We start from the raw sequence: 15,324 nt of genomic DNA, 5'->3' as shown, positions 1-15,324 counted from the left end.
TCTGTCTGTTACAGCGTGATGAATGTGCTTACTCCATTACGAACGCTAGTTTTACCAGAACGAGCGCTCCCGTCTCATAACTTGCTTCTGAGCATGCACGTTTTTTTCACGTCGTTAAAGCCCACACACGACCATTTTTTACAATCCGAAAAACTGGGCTTTAGGGTACTTCAGTATTAAGGATATTCTATGGAAGCTGTAAGATTTCTATGTCTTCTCTCCGGAGACGTCGTTGGGAATCTCCTCACTCAATACACTCAGCATTGGAGAGACCTCCGAATCAAGTCAGCAGTACAGAAGAAGAATGTGCTGAGAAAACGGACAACTCCAACCTAAATAACGTCTTCTAGGAATGTTCTATGCACACAATACTATTAATATCTTTCGAAAACATGTTTTTACGCATTGTTGATTTGACACAAGCGCTGTTGTTTTGCAGCTGTTGTCATAGTTCTTATTTTTGTTCCCAGCGAAATGTCCTCGTATTTATCTTTCTCGGGACCGCCTGGGGAACATCCTATTGCACTTTTACCTGAGTGACAAACCCAGTGCAAAAAAACACCTTATTAACGTGGCCACGTCCCCCTCTCCCCCCCCCCCTGCAGCGTTAAAAACAACAGTGAACTCTGACCCGACATATGTGAGGGAGCGCGGCCATTGGTGGAGGAACCGCACACCCTCCGGCTATTAAATTCCTGACATAAACAGGACAACCACCTCTGATGTCATCTCCTCTGACAATGACACCGCATATAGATTGTCCTGGGGGGGCTGCGCTTTGCTGACAATGGGGTTGATTGACTAAAACTGGAGAGTGCAAAATCTGGTGCAGTGTGTAGCCAATCAGCTTCTAACTTCAGCTTGTTCAATTAAAGGGGTGTTCCAGTCATTTTTAATGTTTATTAAAAGTCAGCAGCTACAAAAAGTGTAGCTGCTGGCTTTTAACCACTTGCTTACTGGGCACATAAACCCCCTTCGTGCCCAGGCGAAATTTCAGCTTCCGGCACTGCGTCGCTTTAACAGACAATTGCGCGGTCGTGCGACGTGGCTCCCAAACAAAATTGATGTCCTTTTTTCCCCACAAATAGAGCTTTATTTTGGTGGTATTTGATCACCTCTGCGGTTTTTATTTTTTGCGCTATAAACAAAAAAAGAGCGACAATTTAAAAAAAATATATATATATTTTTTACTTGTTGCTATAATAAATATCCCAATTTTTTTTTAAAAAAAACTATTTTTTTCTCAGTTAAGGCCGATACGTATTTTTCGACGTATTTTTGTAAAAAAAAAAAAAAAAATCGTAATAAGCGACTGATTTGCGCAAAAGTTATAGCGCCTACAAAATATGGGACAGAATTATTATTTTTTTTAATTTTTTTTTTTTTTTTACTAGTAATGGCGGCGATCTGCGATTTTTATTGGGACTGCGATATTGCGACGGACGTATCGGACACTTTTGACACAAATTTGGGACCATTCACATTTATACAGCGATCAGTGCTATAAAAATGCACTAATCGACGTGAACGTAACTTACATCCAGCCCCATTCACGGACGACTTACGCAAACGACGTAAAATGTGAAAAATTCAACGCTGTTCCGACGTCCATACCTATCATTGGTACGCCTCATCTACGCCTCACAGAGCAGGGGTAACTTTACGCCCAAAAAAGCGTTACGTAAACGACGTAAAAAAACACGTAAATCGACGGAAGCGCCACCCAGCGGCCAGCGTAAATATGCAACTTAGATACGACGGCGTAAGAGACTTACGCCGATCGGATCTAAGACAAATCTATGCGTAACTGATTCTAAGAATCAGGCGCATAGATACGACGTCTCAAACTCAGAGTTACGACGGCGTATCTGGAGATACGCCGGCGTAACTCCTTTGAGAATCTGGGCCTCTGAGCTTAAAAGTGAGAATTCTGAGTTTCAAAGTCAGAATTTCTGAGATAAAAAAATCAAAATGGTGAGATTAAAAGTCAGAAATCTGAGTTTGAGGTTTCACGGTTAGAATTTGAAACTCAGAATTCAGATTTTTAATCTCAGAGGGCCATATTCCCGTAGATTTTGGGCGGGCGTCGCGTAAGCCATTTACACTCCGCCGCCCCAACCTACAGGAGCAAGTGCTGTATTCCCCAAACACTTGCTCCGTAGTTTGGGGCGGCGTAGTGTAATTGGCCCGGCGTATACCCGCGTAACTCCAAGGGGGCGGCTTGTATTTAAATTATCTCAAAAATATTCCGATTGCACACCTTCCGGCAAAATGGCCAAGTAGTAAAAGGGTGCTGAAACGATCACCGGCTGGGAACCGGAAAGCAAATCATATATATATATATAAAAAAAGAGCTCTTTTGGATCAATAGATATGCATTAAATCTTTGGACGTTGTTTTAAGATGATCCCTGCGTTATAAGTGGACATGTAAAAGTTTTATTTCTCTCTACTCCTCACATTGACCAAACTTGGACAAGCATTTATGGTCTACATGAGCTCACACTTGTATGAGGTGGATACTTATACTTATACCGCCTGTTGGGGATTGGTGGAAAAGCATTAGATACCCCCGTGCCACTGTACTTACCTTTGTTAATTATAAGAGAAATCATTGAGGGGGGTTTTTGCCCTGGAGTATAGGTGGCAAACATTAGACGCCTACTTACAATACGCCTAATCTATCCAGACCGGCTACTGGTTGAAAATAAATAATAATCAAATAAAAAGGGGGAAAAGTGTAACTGTGTCATAACAGGAGCTTAAGCTTACATGGAACATTACTTTGTGGACCATACACGCTGCTGAAAAAACCCCAGTGGCACAGGGAGAAAAAGGAACCAGCCACATAAGAGATACTATACCTACTTCCGCAGGTCTTTGTTAAATTACTGGGGGACTGGACTGGAGCATTAGTGGCAATACCAGAGATGTCGCCACCTCACCAGGCCTAACCTAGATTTTCCTTGATTCTCTGCTGGTCGACCAGAGGACAATATAGGGCATAGCGTGTAGTAGCCCTGTTCTGTCTAAAGGTTTTGCGTACACCAAGGGGAAAGGGCGGGGGAAAAAAAAAAAAAAAAATATATATATATATATGTGTATATTTATATATGTATATATAAAGAGGACGCGGAAATACAGTCCCCCCCCCGGTCTTTCGCCCCCTAAAGACTCTTAGGTTCCTTACAGGGGAAAAAATTCCAAAGACGGTCCCGAGTGTTTTTGGATGTGGACCCCCCTCTAAATTAGAGGGTACGAAATCCTCCTTTTACGCATACACCTTAACGTACTGGGCAGTTCACCAAAACCTTGAAAGACCCCTGGAAATACCGGGGGTCAGACATCTTTTTGGTTTTCGGAAGGAACCAACACCCCTCCTAGTTTTCTCAACCAGCCCCCCAGTGAGCTTTAAAAAAAAAAAAAAAAAACTACAAAAAAAAAAAGGGGGGGAGGTGGAGGTGGAGACCTGCCCATTTCTGCTCAAACTGGGGAAACGAATTAGAACGACAAAGAAATATAATATGAATAGGTCAACAAGGGGGGCTGCCCCGAAAATACCCAAAGAGACCTCTTCCACGAGTACGATCAGACACTATATGACCCCGGACGGGAGTTCTAAGAGCCCAGGGCTGATAAAAAAAGTGGAAAAAACTGGGACAAATAAGAAGAGTGTGGGGGGGACGGCAACCCTTATTACTGATATTTCAACAGAATCTGAGCATGTATCTAACCAAATGGATGACCCTAGCCTGGACTCTCATATCCCCACTACGGGGGAAATGGACGCAATGTTAAAGAGGGTGGAGAATGTAATAAGGGAGGAAATCAGCACATTAAGAACGGACCTATTTCACATATTAGAACGAGTAGAGGAAGCAGAGAAAAAAATAGAAAAGCAGGACCTCGACCTTACTGAATTAAAAAATCAACATTTGACTATGAAACAAAATCAGAGGCGGTTGCAATACCGATTAGAAGATCAAGAGAACCGTAATAGAAGGCAAAATTTAAGAATACGATCTGTTAAGGAGGAGAAGGGAGAAGACTTGAGAAAAATTCTTAATGATTTGTTCCTGCCCCTTCTCGACAATGGCGCGGAAGGTCCCCTCAAATTGGAACGAGTACACCGTGTGGGGAAGATCAGGGAGGGAGGAGGCAATTGGCACAGGGACATTATTGCTAGGTTCAGACATTTCGAACATAAAGAGGAGATCTGGCTAAAATTGAGAAGAAAGCCTCCCTTATCCTATGCCGGGATGGAGATCCAGATCTTCATGGATCTGGCATGGGAAACCCTGGCCAGAAGAAGACTCCAAAAACCCTTACTGGAACAGATGCGATTACATAATATAAATTATAAGTGGGGGTTCCCGGCCTGTCTGATAGGCCACAAAGAAGGGGTGTCAGCAAAATTAATATTTCCTGAAGACCTGGCAGGGTTCTGCCGCAGATTGGATATGCCAGTTGTGGACCTACCCGGATGGGTTGAATAGTTCGCGGAAGATTGCCTGGCCCTCGGGGTGGTCCGGAGTAACGCAATTGGGCATTGTGGGGGGATGAGGGGGGGAGGGGGAGGGGAGGACTAGGGAGGGGAAGGGGGGGGTTGGATCCGTTACCCCACCCATATAAGATCAAGTCCCCAATAATACCCTGGTGAAAAGGGGTGGGAGGGGCGCAGTGGCGCTTCACCTCATCCATAAGAACCGACGGGTAGGGGGTACCAAGGATCCCTACGGTTCAGAGGCGATGTATAGGCCTGGGCAAGGGGGTGGGAGGGGGGAGGGGGAGGCGAGGTGGAGGGGGGGTGGGTTTGGAAGGGGAGAGGGAATCTCCTCCTTCAAAATAGGGAGGGAAAAGGGATTATGGCTCCCAAGGAATCTCTTGGAAAACTCAGTAGGAAATGACCTAGCTACGGAAAATGACAGAAGTAAAATTTTTATCCTATAATGTAAAGGGATTAAATTCAGCCGTTAAAAGACTCAAGGTTCTCGCAGAGATTGAACAACTTAGAGCGGATGTTGTATACATCCAGGAATCCCACTTAACCTTAGACGCAAATATCAAGCTTTACTCCCCTGCATACCCCACTTGGTTCTATGGGGATTCCATCTCAAAGCGCGCTAGGGGTGTGGCAATTGGGTTCATAAGGGGGTTTGGGTTTACCCTCGAGGCAAGGATGACAGACCCAGAAGGGAGATTTATATTTCTTAGGGTAAGGATTGATAATATCGTCTATACCTTGGCAAATATCTATGCCCCAAATGTTCACCAAACCCAATATTTAGGAAAAATCCTGGGTAAACTGAATAATTTTGCGGAGGGATATATAATCCTGATGGGTGATTTAAACTTTGTCTTAGAGCCGAAAGAAGATAGTACGTTCCGTGGGAAGGAGACCAAAAATGGGCACTTACAGAGAATTAAACAAAAGATTCATGACCACCAACTAGTGGATGTTTGGCGGATTTTTCACCCAAATGAACACGATTACACGTTTTTTTCTCCTCCCCACGGAACATACTCTAGAATTGACTACATCCTGGCGGATCATAGGCTGCTGGACTCTATAACGGAGACGGGTATAGGAATCATGACTGTGTCAGATCATGCTCCAATCTCTATGAAAATCAAATTATCCACACAAAAGAGACAGCGGCCGCTGTGGCGCCTAGATGATGGCCTGATTCGGGACGAAGGAGGGGCAAATAGGGTGGAGGCGGAATTAAAACAATTTTTTCTGATTAACGATACAGAAGGGATTTCCAGCGCTACCCTTTGGGAGACGCACAAAGCTTATATTAGAGGAATCTTAATCGCAGAGGGAGCTAAAAAAATAAAAGAGAGGAAAAATAAAGCAAACACCCTGATTAAGGAGATAGAGTCCCTAGAACGCCAACATAAAGCGCAGAGATTAAAAGAGACTCATCACAACTTAATTATAAAAAGAGATGCTCTCAAGGAGATTATGGAACAGGAAGCGAGGTACAAATTAAACTGTATTTCCAAAGAGAGATATCTATGGGGTAACAAACCAAGCAAGCTCCTAGCTAAGATGGCCCAAAAAAAGAAAGCTAGGAACTATATTGATAAAATTAAAAGGAAAGATGGGAACATGGTTTACGCAACCAGGGAAATTGCGGATACATTTAAAAAATATTACGAGGAATTATACACATTAAAACACCCAGGGGGGCAGGTAGGGGAAAGGGAGGGAAGGATCCGAGATTTCCTTGACAGGGCAGGACTCCCTAGATTAGAAGAGACAGAAAGCTTGAATATGGACCGCCCTATAACTGAGGAAGAAATAAAAATAGCCCTAAATAGCACCCCGGGCGGAAAGAGCCCGGGGCCGGACGGGTTCTCCAACCTGTACTACAAGAGATATAGCAACATTTTGATACCGAGGCTGTGCAAATACTTTAATGGGCTGGGGTCTGAATCTGAAACTAGCAGGGAAGCTATAGCGGCGGTGGTTACAATAATCTTGAAAGAAGGCAAAGATAGCTCTCTCTGTTCGGGATACAGACCCATTTCTCTGTTAAATACAGACATTAAGCTCTTTGCGAAAATTCTTGCGGGGCGCCTAAAAGGGGTCATGCACTCCTTGGTACACCCAGATCAGGTAGGTTTTGTGCCCAACAGAGAGGGCAAAGATAATAGTCTTAGGGCAATCCTTCTGCTACAGACCGTAAGGCAGAATGAGCCCCCAGGACTATTCCTGTCAGTCGATGCTGAAAAAGCTTTTGACAGGGTAGACTGGGGGCTCATGATGGAGACGCTTAATGCCATGGGATTAGGAAACAGGATGGCCCGGTGGATTAAAACACTTTACTATCATCCCACTGCAAAAATTAAAATTAATGCTACGCTATCAGAGCCCTTCGAGATGAAAAATGGGACAAGACAAGGGTGCCCCTTGTCTCCCCTCCTCTTCATTTTGTCTTTAGAGCCTCTATTGGCCACTATTCGTAACGACCCCGACATAAATGGAGTGAGAGTTGAAGGGGAGGAACATAAATTATCGGCTTTTGCCGACGATATTTTGTTCTATTTAACCAACCCGGTCAAGTCGATCCCCAAGCTCACTAGAGTTTTGCAACAATATGGCGCCATTTCAAACTTTAAAATCAACGTAACCAAATCAGAAATTTTGAACATTAATTTAAATAAAAAGGAGGTATGCCGTGTTAAGGAAATCTGCGCGTTCCCATGGACCAAAGAACTAAAGTACCTAGGTATCAAATTGGCTAACACAGAGCAGAAGATGTATAAAATAAATTATGTCCCCCTATTAAATGAGATCAAGAGCGAATTAAAAAGAACGGTTAATAAACCTATATCATGGATCGGACGCATCAATATGCTGAAGATGGTGGTAGTCCCAAAAATTCTTTTTAAATTTTCATTAGTTCCTATAGCCCTCCCCCAGCAATTTTTGAGAATCCTTAATGCCTTGTTATTAAATTATGTCTGGAAAAATAAGAAGCATAGAATATCTCTCTCCACCCTAAAGCAGGGTAAGTCATTTGGCGGCCTGGCAGTTCCGGATATTAAAAGTTATTATAAGGCGGCGGTACTATCGCGGGCAGTTGAATGGGCACGGGATAGGACCGACAAAAGGTGGGTGCAAATTGAGAAAGCACTAACAAGCAAACATTTAAAAAATATTATTTGGATTCCCGCACAACATAGAGCACTAGATCACAAAATACACGATTTAACACGGGACACTTTAAAAATGTGGGATAGGACCCAGACACAATTAGAAGGGAAATTTAACTCCCCACTGATGAATTTAAAAGAAAATCCTTATTTTGCACCAGGGGAAAGTAAAATTGGAGGGAATTGGATTAAGGATGACACTGTTCACTTAGGAGATATCATTAAAGATGGAGAGATAAGGACCTATGAAGATCTGAGATCCAAAACGGATTATTGGAATCTGGATAGGTGGCATTATTCCCAGCTGCACCACTTTGTTCGGCACCTCCCCCGCCCATTACGGACGGAGGCGGAGCTAACTCCACTTGAAAAGATTTGCAAAACACAGAACTCAAAGGGCACTATCACTAAATTATACGGGATATTGGTAAAGATAGGCTCTCGGAGCGAAGCACCCTTCATAGAGAAATGGGAAAGAGAGTTAGGAATCACAAGAGGGACAAATTATAAAAGGATCATGCACCTAACACATTCATCTGCAATCGACACACGAACTGCCGAAACAAATTATAAGTGTATTTCAGGGTGGTACATCACCCCGGATAAAGCTAACAAATTTAAAGCAGATCAGACCGCAGAGTGTAGGCGGGGCTGCTTAGAAAGAGGCACAATGGCCCATCTTTGGTGGTTATGCCCAAAAATTCAAACCTATTGGGACATAATTCTGAGTCAAATTAAAGTTATTACGGGCGAAGAGTTAAAGAAGGACCCCTGGGTCGTGCTCTTTCATTGCAGCCAAGAGGGGGTAAAAAAATATAAGCAGTCGCTACTCCCACATCTTCTAAATGCAGCTAAGAGACTTATACCCAAAAAGTGGCAGGAGATGGAAAGCCCACACGTCTGGAATTGGATAGACGAAGTGGAGGAAACGTATAGGCTTGAAGAGTTAAAGGATGGTCATCTAGAGACAACAGGCGAATATAAGGAAAAATGGGAAAAATGGAAGGAATACAAAAAAACATGGAGTTATGCTGAGAGAGTCAGGATGAACGTTTGAGTTTTTCCCTCAATTTGGGGAAAAGTTAGGAGATTCCTGGGAGCCATGAGGGGGAGGGGGGGTGTTATTTAAAAAAGGGGAAAAAAAAAAAAAAAAAAAAAAAATCGAAAATTGGCCATATGGCAATCGGCTCGACCACTCAAGCTGGGAGGAGGGGGGCCGGAGGGGGGGTCATGACCTCACTGTCCCAGTGGGTGGCCGTTACAGGAATGGTTATGTTCATGAACAATTTAAAGAGTACAAAACAAAAAAAACAAAAAAAAAAACAAAAAGGGGAATCACAGAAATTATACCACACATGATGCAAACCACAAACTGAGACGTAAGAAGCATCAAATCATGAGCTGGTCTCTAGAATTTGGTAAAAGCTGAGGTGGTCAAAAAAAAAAAAAAAAAAAAAAAAAAAAAGATGATCCCTGGTGTGCTGGCGAATATATATATATATTGTATTTAAATTAAGCGCGCCTCCGATTCGAACGAACTGCGCATGCGCCGGGCTTAAAATAGCCCAGTGCGCATGCTCCAGTTCTCGGCGGAAAACGTATTCAAGAACGACTTAGGGAAACGACGTACCCGACGGGAAAAGACGACGCGGACCCGACGCCATACTTAACATGGCGTACGTGGGACTGGCGTAAGGTTGCCCCTCATATAGCAGGGGTAACCTTACGCTTACGCAAACGACGTTAGCGACGGTTACGCGACGCGAATTTGTTCGGGAATCGGCGTATCAGGCTCATTTGCATAAACAAATGAGACCTGAACGTAAACGCCACCTATCGGCCGGCGGGGTAATTACATTTAAGATCCGACAGTGTAAGTGACTTACACATGTCGGATCTTAAGCGTATCTATGCGAAAATGATTCTATGAATCACTCGCATAGATACGCGGGTCAAAAAAGAGAGATACGACTGATTTAATAAATATCATAATTTAAAAAAAAAAAAAAAAAAACACATTTTTTTCCTCAGTTTAGGACGATACGTATTCTTCTACATCTTTTTGGTAAAAAAAAAATCGCAATAAGCGTATTTGATCCGTTTGCGCAAAAGTTCTAGCATCTACAAAACAGGGAATAGAATTATGGCATTTTTATTTTTTTTTATTTTTTTACTAGTAATGGTGGCGATCTGCGATTTTTATTGTGACCGTGACATTGCGGCGGACGTATCGGACACTTTTGACACATTTTTGGGACCATTCACATTTATACAGCGATTAGTGCTATAAAACTGCTATGATTACTGTGTAAATGTGACTGGCAGGGAAGGGGTTAACACTAGGGGGCGCTGAAGGGGTTAATATGTTCCCTAAAGTGTGTTCTAACTGTAGGGGGGAGGAGACCGATGTGTGTTCCTCTGTACTGGGAACACACATCGGTCTCCTCACCGCTGACAGGACATGGATCTGTGTGTTTACACACACATATCCATGGTCCTGCCGTGATTGCGGGTGCCCGGCGAACATTGCGGCCGCCGGGCACGCACACCGGGTCCCCATTTCTTCAGCTACCCCTTCTATGTAAAATGGATAGATTCATGCATAGCATGAATCTATCCATGGCCGCTGTAGCCACCCCCTATTCAGGCGCCCGGCCCCTTTTCGGACGCCGGGCGCCTGCATTCCAGAGGCGGGGAGGGGGGGGGGGGGGTGTTTTATTTAAAGCACCTGATTAGAGTCCATAGGCTCTAATAGGCTTCAAAAATGGTGAACTACGAGCGCAGGGCATTGAGCTTGCAGTCCACCCATGTGTGTCTGTAAAAAACATAAAAATTTAGGATGGCCCTGGGGCTCTTCTATCAAACAAGAGGTGTTCAAGGTATTACAGTTCATTTTCTTTCTAAAGCAGCCACAACCTGAGTAAAAGAGACTGCCCCCTACCAGCAGCTGCAGAGTGGTGCCCTTGCTTTCTTTGGGGAAGCAGCGGTCTCAGTGCAGTGGTCTGACATGTCCCCTGCTGATTCAGACCTATACTTCTGCAATCACCAAATCTCATGCTCCCTGTTGATTGGAGAGCCCTGGCTCTGATTGAGTAGAGGACCTCTGCAAAGAGATCACTGCTTCCCTACAGAAAGTAAAGGTCCCGCTCTGAAGCATTCTGGCAAGAGACAGGCAATCACAAATCACATGAGTAGAAAATGTGCAGAAAGAAAGATTTCTTATCAGTTCGCCATTCTGTGAAGCTGACTGATGAATCGGCAGAATGAAGTGGGCGGGGTCAGGCTTTATACACCCGAAAAATGATGAATGTTAAGACTTTACTATCGCATGATTTGCCCCTCTGCATCCTTCAGTTCTCAGTGTTTGAGCAACCATGTCCATATCCTATAAGAGAAATGGGGGAGGGGTTGTTGCGCATACAGTCCTAATAAGTTGTGGCTTTGTTTAGGCGGAACGCAATCTGGAATTTAAAAACTTGTAAGCAGGAAGGAATTTTATTGCCAAAGAGACATACTATGGGGCAGATCCACAAAGATCTGCCCGGGGCAGCGTATCTGAGAAACGCTACGCCGCCGTAACTTACTTTTTTTGCCTCTAATCCAGAAAGAATTTGCGCCGTAAGTTACGGCGGCGTAGTCTATGGCGCGTAATTCAAATCGGCGAGTAGGGGGCGTGTTTCATTTAAATTAAGTGCGTCCCCGCACCGAACGAACTGCGCATGCGCCGTCCCTAAATTTCCCGCCGTGCATTGCGCTATATGACGTCGCACGGACGTCATTGTTTTGACGTGGACGTAAATTACGTCCATCCCGATTCACGGACGACTTACACAAACAAAATTTTTTTTTTTAAATTATACACGGGAACGACGGCCATACTTAACATTGCGTACGCCACTAAATAGCAGCTTTAACTATACGCCGAAAAATTTGCATACTTGATGCGGAAAACGACGGGAACGCCACCCAGCGGACGCCGAAGTATTGCATCTAAGATCTGAAGGCGTACGAAGACGTACGCCTGTCGGATCTAACCCAGATGCCGTCGTATCTTGTTTTGAGGATTCGAAACAAAGACACGACGCGGGAAATTTGAAAGTACGCCGGCGTATCAGTAGATACGCCGGCGTACTCTCTTTGTGGATCTGCCCCTATGGGCGTATTTAGAGAAAAAAATGCATAGCAATTTGCCCAGTGAAACTTAATTGATTTGAAATAGAAAAACATTTTGCATGTCTTGCAAAACGCTCTCAAACCAAGTTACTCTCAAACCAAGGTTTTACTGTATTTAGATTAACTTTGAAAAATTACGTTTTTCCTCTCTTGTCTACAAACCCCTAAAGTATTTTTACTTCACTAGCGTGCCTGAAGGAAACTCTAAAAACAGCTTTCTGACTGCAGTAAGAACCCAGAACTGGAATTGCCAGTCTGATGTAACCTGGAAGAAACAACCGCAATGCTCACTGCGCGTGGAATTTGTAGAGACGATCTTGTTTTCTTTTAAACAAGGGAGTGCAGTAAAGGCAATGGAGTGATCTTTTACACAGTGCTTTTCAAAAACAAATATGTACATGTATATACATTGGCCCAGATTCAAGAAGCTATTGCGCCCGCGCAACCATAGGTGTTTTGCTCCCGCGTAGCGAATGCCCCTGATTCAGGAACATCGCTACGCGGACTGCAGCCTAGGATATGACAGGCATAAGCCTCCTTATGCCTTCATATCTCAGGCTGCATTCTTGCGTTGTCCGCTAGGGGGCGCGGCCATTGTGATCGGCGTATAGTATGCAAATTGCATACTACCACCGATTCACAAAAGTTGCGCGGGCCCTGCGCACGCAAGGTACGGACTTTCCGTACGGCGACTTTAGCGCAAGGTTGCTCCTGCTAATAGCAGGGGCAGCCAATGCTAAAGTATAGCCGCCCTTCCCGCTCGTGAAATTTAAATTTCACGTCGTTTACGTAAGTGATTCGTGAATGGCGCTGGACGCCATTCACGTTCACTTAGAAGCAAATGACGTCCTTGCGACGTCATTTGCCGCAATGCACGTCGGGAAAGTTTCCCGACGGAGCATGCGCTGTTCGCTCGGCGCGGGGAGCGCGCCTAATTTAAATGATTCCCGCCCCCGGCGGGATCATTTACATTAGGCGCCCTTACGCCGGGCTAATTAGCATAGCGCCCGCGCAATTTACGGAACTACTGCTCCGTGAATCGCGGGCAAATCGAAATATTTGCGTGGGCGCAGAGCAAAAATCGTTGCCCTTTGCCCACGCAAATATTGCGCGGATCTACCTGAATCTGGGCCACTGTGTATACTGTGGGCTGGATTCAGGTAGAATTGCGCATTTTTTACGGAGGCGCAGGGCAACGATTTTGCCCTGCGCCCCCGCAAATTTGCTGCACTGCCCTTGATTCACGGAGCAGTAGCTCTGTAAATTGCGTGGGCGCGCCGGCAAAATGCCCGGCGCAAGCACGCGCAATTTAATTGATCCCGTAGGGGGCGGGAATCATTTAAATCAGGCGCGTTCCCGCGCCGATCGTAGAGCGCATGCTCCGTCGGGAAACTTTCCCGATGTGCATTGCGGCAAATGACGTCGCAAGGACGTCATTTGCTTCAAAGTGAACGTGAATGGTGTCCAGCGCCATTCACGATTCACTTACGCAAACTACGTAAATTTCAAATTTCACGACGCGGGAACGACGGGTATACGTAACATTGGCTGCCCCTGCTAATAGCAGGGGCAGCCTTTACGCAAAAACCGCCGTACGGAAACGACGTAAATTGCGTACCCAGGGCTCGCGCAACGTTGTGAATCGGCGTTAGTATGCAATTTGCATACTATACGCTGAGCACAACGGGAACGCCACCTAGCGGCCATCGCAAGAATGCAGCCTAAGATATGCGGGCATAAGAGCCTTATGCCACGCATATCTTAGGCTGCAGTCGGCGTAACGAGGTTCCTGAATCAGGAGCATTCGTTACGCCGGGGCAAGTAAGCAATTGCGCTGTGTAACCTATGGTTACACAGGCGCAATTGCTTCTTGAATCCAGCCCTGTGTATATATATATATATACAGTGACTTGAAAAAGTATTCAACCCTTTGAAATTTTCCACATGTTGTCATGTTACAACCAAAAAACGTAAATGTATTTTATTGGGATTTTATGTGATAGACCAACACAAAGTGGCACATAATTGTAAAGTGGAAGAAAAATTATAAATGGTTTTAATAATTTTTTACAACTAAATATGTGAAAAGTGTGGGCGGTGCATTTGTAATCAGCCCCCTTTACTCTGATACCCCCAACTAAAATCTAGTGGAACTGATTACCTTCAGAAGTCACCTAATTAGTAAATAGAGTCCACCTGTGTGTAATTTAATCTCAGTATAAATACAGCTGTTCTGTGAAGCCCTCAGGGGTTTGCTAGAGAACCATAGTGAACAAACAGCATCATGAAGGCCAAGAAACACAGCAGACAGGTCAGGGATAAAGTTGTGGAGACGTATAAAGCAGGGTTAGGTTATAAAAAATTATCCCAAGTTTTGAACATCTCACAGAGCTCCGTTCAATCCATCATCCGAAAATGGAAAGAGTATGGCACAACTGCAAACCTACCAAGACATGGCCGTCCACCTAAACTGACCGGCCGGCAAGGAGAGCATTCATCAGAGAAACAGCCGAGAGGCCCATGGTAACTCTGGAGGAGCTGCAGAGATCCACAGCTCAGGGGGGAGAATCTGTCCACAGGACAACTCTTATGCCCTGTACACACGGTCTGATGGATTTTTTCATCAGATATCCGATGAAGCTGACTTTCATCAGTCGTGCCTACACACCATCGGTTAAAAAAAACGATCGTTTCAGAACGCGGTGGCGTAAAACACCACGACGTGCTGAGAAAAATGAAGTTCGATGCTTCCGAGGATGGACGTACCCACAGACGATCGTTTTTTCTATCGGTTAGTTAACCATCAGATAACCAAGTTCCTAGTTTTTTAACCGATGGATAAATAACCGATGGGGCCCACACACCGATCGTGTGTACGCGGCATAAGTCGTGCTCTCCACAAATCTGCCCTTTATGGAAGAGTGGCAAGAAGAAAGACATTGGTGAAAGAAAGACATAAGAAGTCCTGTTTGCAGTTTGTGAGAAGCCATGTGGGGGAGGGGACACAGCAAACATGTGGAAGAAGGTGCTCTGGTCAGAACTTTTTGGCCTAAAAGCAAAACGCTATGCGTGGGGGAAAACTAACACTGCACATCACCCTGTACACATCATCCCCACTGTGAAACATGGTGGTGGCAGCATCATGTTGTGGGGAGCCAAATACAGGACAATCTTAAGGCCCGTACACACGGTCGGACTTTCGGCCAACAAACTTCAAAATCAACAAGTTTTCACTTTTGTCCGATCGTGTGTACGCTCCATCAGACCAACTTTTTCGGGTTTCATCGGACAAAAAGTTCGGTCTGCAAACGGATCAAAATTTACGACAACAAAAGTCCGATGGTGCCTAGTCCGACCGTGTGTACAGCAAGCCATCGGACATTTGTCCGAAGTATAAACACGCATGCCCAGAACCAAAGTTAAAATCAACCAAAAATATCGGAAGTTAACCAAAGGGTGGCGATAAAGAGCAGAAAAACCACGTGAT

This window comes from Rana temporaria, chromosome 10 (genome assembly GCF_905171775.1).
Source record: "Rana temporaria chromosome 10, aRanTem1.1, whole genome shotgun sequence".
Classification (NCBI taxonomy): domain Eukaryota; kingdom Metazoa; phylum Chordata; class Amphibia; order Anura; family Ranidae; genus Rana; species Rana temporaria.
This window is presented reverse-complemented; position numbering follows the sequence as displayed.